Genomic DNA, 6,710 nt, shown 5'->3' on the forward strand with positions numbered 1-6,710 from the left:
CACAGAAGGATTACGTCAACAATCAGCTGACGTCAGAGACAATCAGCTTGTCAAAACGGTACACGGCGGGCGTGGGATGTACTCCGGGTCACTGATTTGGATACTGCAAAGACAAGCACTGATAAGATAAGGACGGGTGGTCAAGGCGGGTAAGCTGCATCATGTATTCATTCATAGGAAACACAGTTTAGTGCATGTCCAATCTGAGAAAGGCCAAAGTACTACCAGAGACCATGGCCTCTGGTACTACGAAGTGACACTGTGAACAAAGAGGTTGGATGACTGTAGTATTTGAGGTGATGAATGGAGTTTGTATCTGCGTTCGTTTTGTCATGTGAATGTGCTTGCAGAGTCGGAAACGAGATTATGACTTGGTTGTAGGGAACGGTAGGTAGAATAGTGTATATGAAAAACGCAAGTGCAAGTGAGTATTGTCTGTCTGCTTTGGACAAGAGAGAGCGTTGTGAATTGTTAAACATGCGCATGTTTGGCTGGTGGGATTACTTCCTGGACTGTCAATACAAAGCCTATTGCTATGTGTACCAATATGTGATAATACCGCTGTAAGACCTGTGGATTGTGTGATTGTAAATTGTTAAATTTGCATACCAGAGACACACACAAGTAAACCCAAAAGTCTGCCCACATCCTTCTCTATGCATATGTGTCGCAATCAGGGAATTTCTTTAACAACGTCGCCGAGCATTGTCACCTCCTCAACCCTCCATGGATATGCAAATGGATGACAGTGTACATTTCTTCATGTATCCTACTATTTGAAAATGAATCTGATAGACCCAGCAGTAAGTAGATTCAAGGAAACTATTGGGCTATGCATATTTGTTTTGGTACGCGTTGAGAGTATAGTCCCTTGGCAGTCTCTAAAAGTCGTATCTGACATGTATTATTTCCGTGTAGATGTCATATTCATAAGAGCGTCATTTTCCCCAAGCTTCATCTGTATTACTGGGAGATTGGTAGGAATTGTGTATTTCCTGTACTTTCATTGCCGCTGTACAAACCACTGAAGGGAAGCCGGGCGCAAGCCTGAAAGGAGACGAGGTATGACTTACTGGCCAGAATAGTAACGAGCGTCGCTAAGAAAAGCTATGGAAGGGTTGGGAGATTCTCTGAAAACAACCGATTCGGCCGAAAAACAGAAATTGCTGACGTAAACAAAGGAGCTACATCACGACTTATTGTGTCCCCCAAACTCTTGACATCACAGAAGGATTACGTCAACAATCAGCTGACGTCAGAGACAATCAGCTTGTCAAAACGGTACACGGCGGGCGTGGGATGTACTCCGGGAGCACTGATTTGGATACTGCAAAGACAAGCACTGATTAGATAAGGACGGGTGGTCAAGGCGGGTAAGCTGCATCATGTATTCTTTCATAGGAAACACAGTTTAGTGCATGTCCAATCTGAGAAAGGCCGAAGTGCTACGAAGTGACACTGTGAACAAAGAGGTTGGATGACTGTAGTATTTGAGGTGATGAATGGAGTTTGTATCTGCGTTCGTTTTGTCATATGAATGTGCTTGCAGAGTCGGAAACGAGTTTATGACTTGGTTGTAGGGAACGGTAGGTAGAATAGTGTATGTGAAAAACGCAAGTGCAAGTGAGTATTGTCTGTCTGCTTTGGACAAGAGAGAGCGTTGTAAATTTGTTAAACATGCGCATGTTTGGCTGGTGGGATTACTTCCTGGACTGTCAATACAAAGCCTGTTGCTATGTGTACCGATCTTGCTTTGGACAAGAGAGAGCGTTGTGAACTGTCAATACAAAGCCTATTGCTATGTGTACCAATATGTGATAATACCGCTGTAAGACCTGTGGATTGTGTGATTGTAAATTGTTAAATTTGCATACCAGAGACACACACAAGTAAACCCAAAAGTCTGCCAACATCCTTCTCTACACATAGGTGTCGCAATCAGGGAATTTCTTTAACAACGTCGCCGAGCATTGTCACCTCCTCAACCCTCCATGGATATGCATATGGATGACAGTGTACATTTCTTCATGTATCCTACTATTTGAAAATGAATCTGATAGACCCAGCAGTAAGTAGATTCAAGGAAACTATTGGGCTATGCATATTTGTTTTGGTACGCGTTGAGAGTATAGTCCCTTGGCAGTCTCTAAAAGTCGTATCTGACATGTATTATTTCCGTGTAGATGTCATATTCATAAGAGCGTCATTTTCCCCAAGCTTCATCTGTATTACTGGGAGATTGGTAGGAATTGTGTATTTCCTGTACTTTCATTGCCGTTGTACAAACCACAGAAGGGAAACCGGGCGCAAGCCTGAAAGGAGGCGAGGTATGACTTACTGGCCAGAATAGTAACGAGCGTCGCTAAGAAAAGCTATGGAAGGGTTGGGAGATTCTCTGAAAACAACCGATTCGGCCGAAAAACAGAAATTGCTGACGTAAACAAAGGAGCTACATCACGACTTATTGTGTCCCCCAAACTCTTGACATCACAGAAGGATTACGTCAACAATCAGCTGACGTCAGAGACAATCAGCTTGTCAAAACGGTACACGGCGGGCGTGGGATGTACTCCGGGAGCACTGATTTGGATACTGCAAAGACAAGCACTGATTAGATAAGGACGGGTGGTCAAGGCGGGTAAGCTGCATCATGTATTCTTTCATAGGAAACACAGTTTAGTGCATGTCCAATCTGAGAAAGGCCGAAGTGCTACGAAGTGACACTGTGAACAAAGAGGTTGGATGACTGTAGTATTTGAGGTGATGAATGGAGTTTGTATCTGCGTTCGTTTTGTCATATGAATGTGCTTGCAGAGTCGGAAACGAGTTTGTGACTTGGTTGTAGGGAACGGTAGGTAGAATAGTGTATGTGAAAAACGCAAGTGCAAGTGAGTATTGTCTGTCTGCTTTGGGCAAGAGAGAGCGTTGTAAATTTGTTAAACATGCGCATGTTTGGCTGGTGGGATTACTTCCTGGACTGTCAATACAAAGCCTGTTGCTATGTGTACCGATCTTGCTTTGGACAAGAGAGAGCGTTGTGAATTTGTTAAACATGCTCATGTTTGGTTGGTGGGATTACTTCCTGGACTGTCAATACAAAGCCTATTGCTATGTGTACCAATATGTGATAATACCGCTGTAAGACCTGTGGATTGTGTGATTGTAAATTGTTAAATTTGCATACCAGAGACACACACAAGTAAACCCAAAAGTCTGCCAACATCCTTCTCTACACATAGGTGTCGCAATCAGGGAATTTCTTTAACAACGTCGCCGAGCATTGTCACCTCCTCAACCCTCCATGGATATGCATATGGATGACAGTGTACATTTCTTCATGTATCCTACTATTTGAAAATGAATCTGATAGACCCAGCAGTAAGTAGATTCAAGGAAACTATTGGGCTATGCATATTTGTTTTGGTACGCGTTGAGAGTATAGTCCCTTGGCAGTCTCTAAAAGTCGTATCTGACATGTATTATTTCCGTGTAGATGTCATATTCATAAGAGCGTCATTTTCCCCAAGCTTCATCTGTATTACTGGGAGATTGGTAGGAATTGTGTATTTCCTGTACTTTCATTGCCGTTGTACAAACCACAGAAGGGAAACCGGGCGCAAGCCTGAAAGGAGGCGAGGTATGACTTACTGGCCAGAATAGTAACGAGCGTCGCTAAGAAAAGCTATGGAAGGGTTGGGAGATTCTCTGAAAACAACCGATTCGGCCGAAAAACAGAAATTGCTGACGTAAACAAAGGAGCTACATCACGACTTATTGTGTCCCCCAAACTCTTGACATCACAGAAGGATTACGTCAACAATCAGCTGACGTCAGAGACAATCAGCTTGTCAAAACGGTACACGGCGGGCGTGGGATGTACTCCGGGAGCACTGATTTGGATACTGCAAAGACAAGCACTGATTAGATAAGGACGGGTGGTCAAGGCGGGTAAGCTGCATCATGTATTCTTTCATAGGAAACACAGTTTAGTGCATGTCCAATCTGAGAAAGGCCGAAGTGCTACGAAGTGACACTGTGAACAAAGAGGTTGGATGACTGTAGTATTTGAGGTGATGAATGGAGTTTGTATCTGCGTTCGTTTTGTCATATGAATGTGCTTGCAGAGTCGGAAACGAGTTTGTGACTTGGTTGTAGGGAACGGTAGGTAGAATAGTGTATGTGAAAAACGCAAGTGCAAGTGAGTATTGTCTGTCTGCTTTGGGCAAGAGAGAGCGTTGTAAATTTGTTAAACATGCGCATGTTTGGCTGGTGGGATTACTTCCTGGACTGTCAATACAAAGCCTGTTGCTATGTGTACCGATCTTGCTTTGGACAAGAGAGAGCGTTGTGAATTTGTTAAACATGCGCATGTTTGGCTGGTGGGATTACTTCCTGGACTGTCAATACAAAGCCTATTGCTATGTGTACCAATATGTGATAATACCGCTGTAAGACCTGTGGATTGTGTGATTGTAAATTGTTAAATTTGCATACCAGAGACACACACAAGTAAACCCAAAAGTCTGCCAACATCCTTCTCTACACATAGGTGTCGCAATCAGGGAATTTCTTTAACAACGTCGCCGAGCATTGTCACCTCCTCAACCCTCCATGGATATGCATATGGATGACAGTGTACATTTCTTCATGTATCCTACTATTTGAAAATGAATCTGATAGACCCAGCAGTAAGTAGATTCAAGGAAACTATTGGGCTATGCATATTTGTTTTGGTACGCGTTGAGAGTATAGTCCCTTGGCAGTCTCTAAAAGTCGTATCTGACATGTATTATTTCCGTGTAGATGTCATATTCATAAGAGCGTCATTTTCCCAAGCTTCATCTGTATTACTGGGAGATTGGTAGGAATTGTGTATTTCCTGTACTTTCATTGCCGTTGTACAAACCACAGAAGGGAAACCGGGCGCAAGCCTGAAAGGAGGCGAGGTATGACTTACTGGCCAGAATAGTAACGAGCGTCGCTAAGAAAAGCTATGGAAGGGTTGGGAGATTCTCTGAAAACAACCGATTCGGCCGAAAACAGAAATTGCTGACGTAAACAAAGGAGCTACATCACGACTTATTGTGTCCCCAAACTCTTGACATCACAGAAGGATTACGTCAACAATCAGCTGACGTCAGAGACAATCAGCTTGTCAAAACGGTACACGGCGGGCGTGGGATGTACCCGGGAGCACTGATTTGGATACTGCAAAGACAAGCACTGATTAGATAAGGACGGGTGGTCAAGGCGGGTAAGCTGCATCATGTATTCTTTCATAGGAAACACAGTTTAGTGCATGTCCAATCTGAGAAAGGCCGAAGTGCTACGAAGTGACACTGTGAACAAAGAGGTTGGATGACTGTAGTATTTGAGGTGATGAATGGAGTTTGTATCTGCGTTCGTTTTGTCATATGAATGTGCTTGCAGAGTCGGAAACGAGTTTGTGACTTGGTTGTAGGGAACGGTAGGTAGAATAGTGTATGTGAAAACGCAAGTGCAAGTGAGTATTGTCTGTCTGCTTTGGGCAAGAGAGAGCGTTGTAAATTTGTTAAACATGCGCATGTTTGGCTGGTGGGATTACTTCCTGGACTGTCAATACAAAGCCTGTTGCTATGTGTACCGATCTTGCTTTGGACAAGAGAGAGCGTTGTGAATTTGTTAAACATGCTCATGTTTGGTTGGTGGGATTACTTCCTGGACTGTCAATACAAAGCCTATTGCTATGTGTACCAATATGTGATAATACCGCTGTAAGACCTGTGGATTGTGTGATTGTAAATTGTTAAATTTGCATACCAGAGACACACACAAGTAAACCCAAAAGTCTGCCAACATCCTTCTCTACACATAGGTGTCGCAATCAGGGAATTTCTTTAACAACGTCGCCGAGCATTGTCACCTCCTCAACCCTCCATGGATATGCATATGGATGACAGTGTACATTTCTTCATGTATCCTACTATTTGAAAATGAATCTGATAGACCCAGCAGTAAGTAGATTCAAGGAAACTATTGGACTATGCATATTTGTTTGGTTACGCGTTGAGAGTATAGTCCCTTGGAAGTCTCTAAAAGTCGTATCTGACATGTATTATTTCCGTGTAGATGTCATATTCATAAGAGCGTCATTTTCCCCAAGCTTCATCTGTATTACTGGGAGATTGGTAGGAATTGTGTATTTCCTGTACTTTCATTGCCGCTGTACAAACCACTGAAGGGAAGCCGGGCGCAAGTCTGAAAGGAGACGAGTATGACTTACTGGCCAGAATAGTAACGAGCGTCGCTAAGAAAAGGTATGGAAGGGTTGGGAAACTCTCTGAAAACAACCGATTCGGCCGAAAAACAGAAATTGCTGACGTAAACAAAGGAGCTACATCACGACTTATTGTGTCCCCCCAAACTCTTGACATCACAGAAGGATTACGTCAACAATCAGCTGACGTCAGAGACAATCAGCTTGTCAAAACGGTACACGGCGGGCGTGGGATGTACTCCGGGAGCACTGATTTGGATACTGCAAAGACAAGCACTGATTAGATAAGGACGGGTGGTCAAGGCGGGTAAGCTGCATCATGTATTCTTTCATAGGAAACACAGTTTAGTGCATGTCCAATCTGAGAAAGGCCGAAGTGCTACGAAGTGACACTGTGAACAAAGAGGTTGGATGACTGTAGTATTTGAGGTGATGAATGGAGTTTGTATCTGCG

The sequence above is a fragment of the Haliotis rubra genome, unplaced genomic scaffold (assembly GCF_003918875.1).
Source record: "Haliotis rubra isolate DU_JTF1 unplaced genomic scaffold, ASM391887v1 Scf884, whole genome shotgun sequence".
Taxonomy (NCBI): domain Eukaryota; kingdom Metazoa; phylum Mollusca; class Gastropoda; order Lepetellida; family Haliotidae; genus Haliotis; species Haliotis rubra.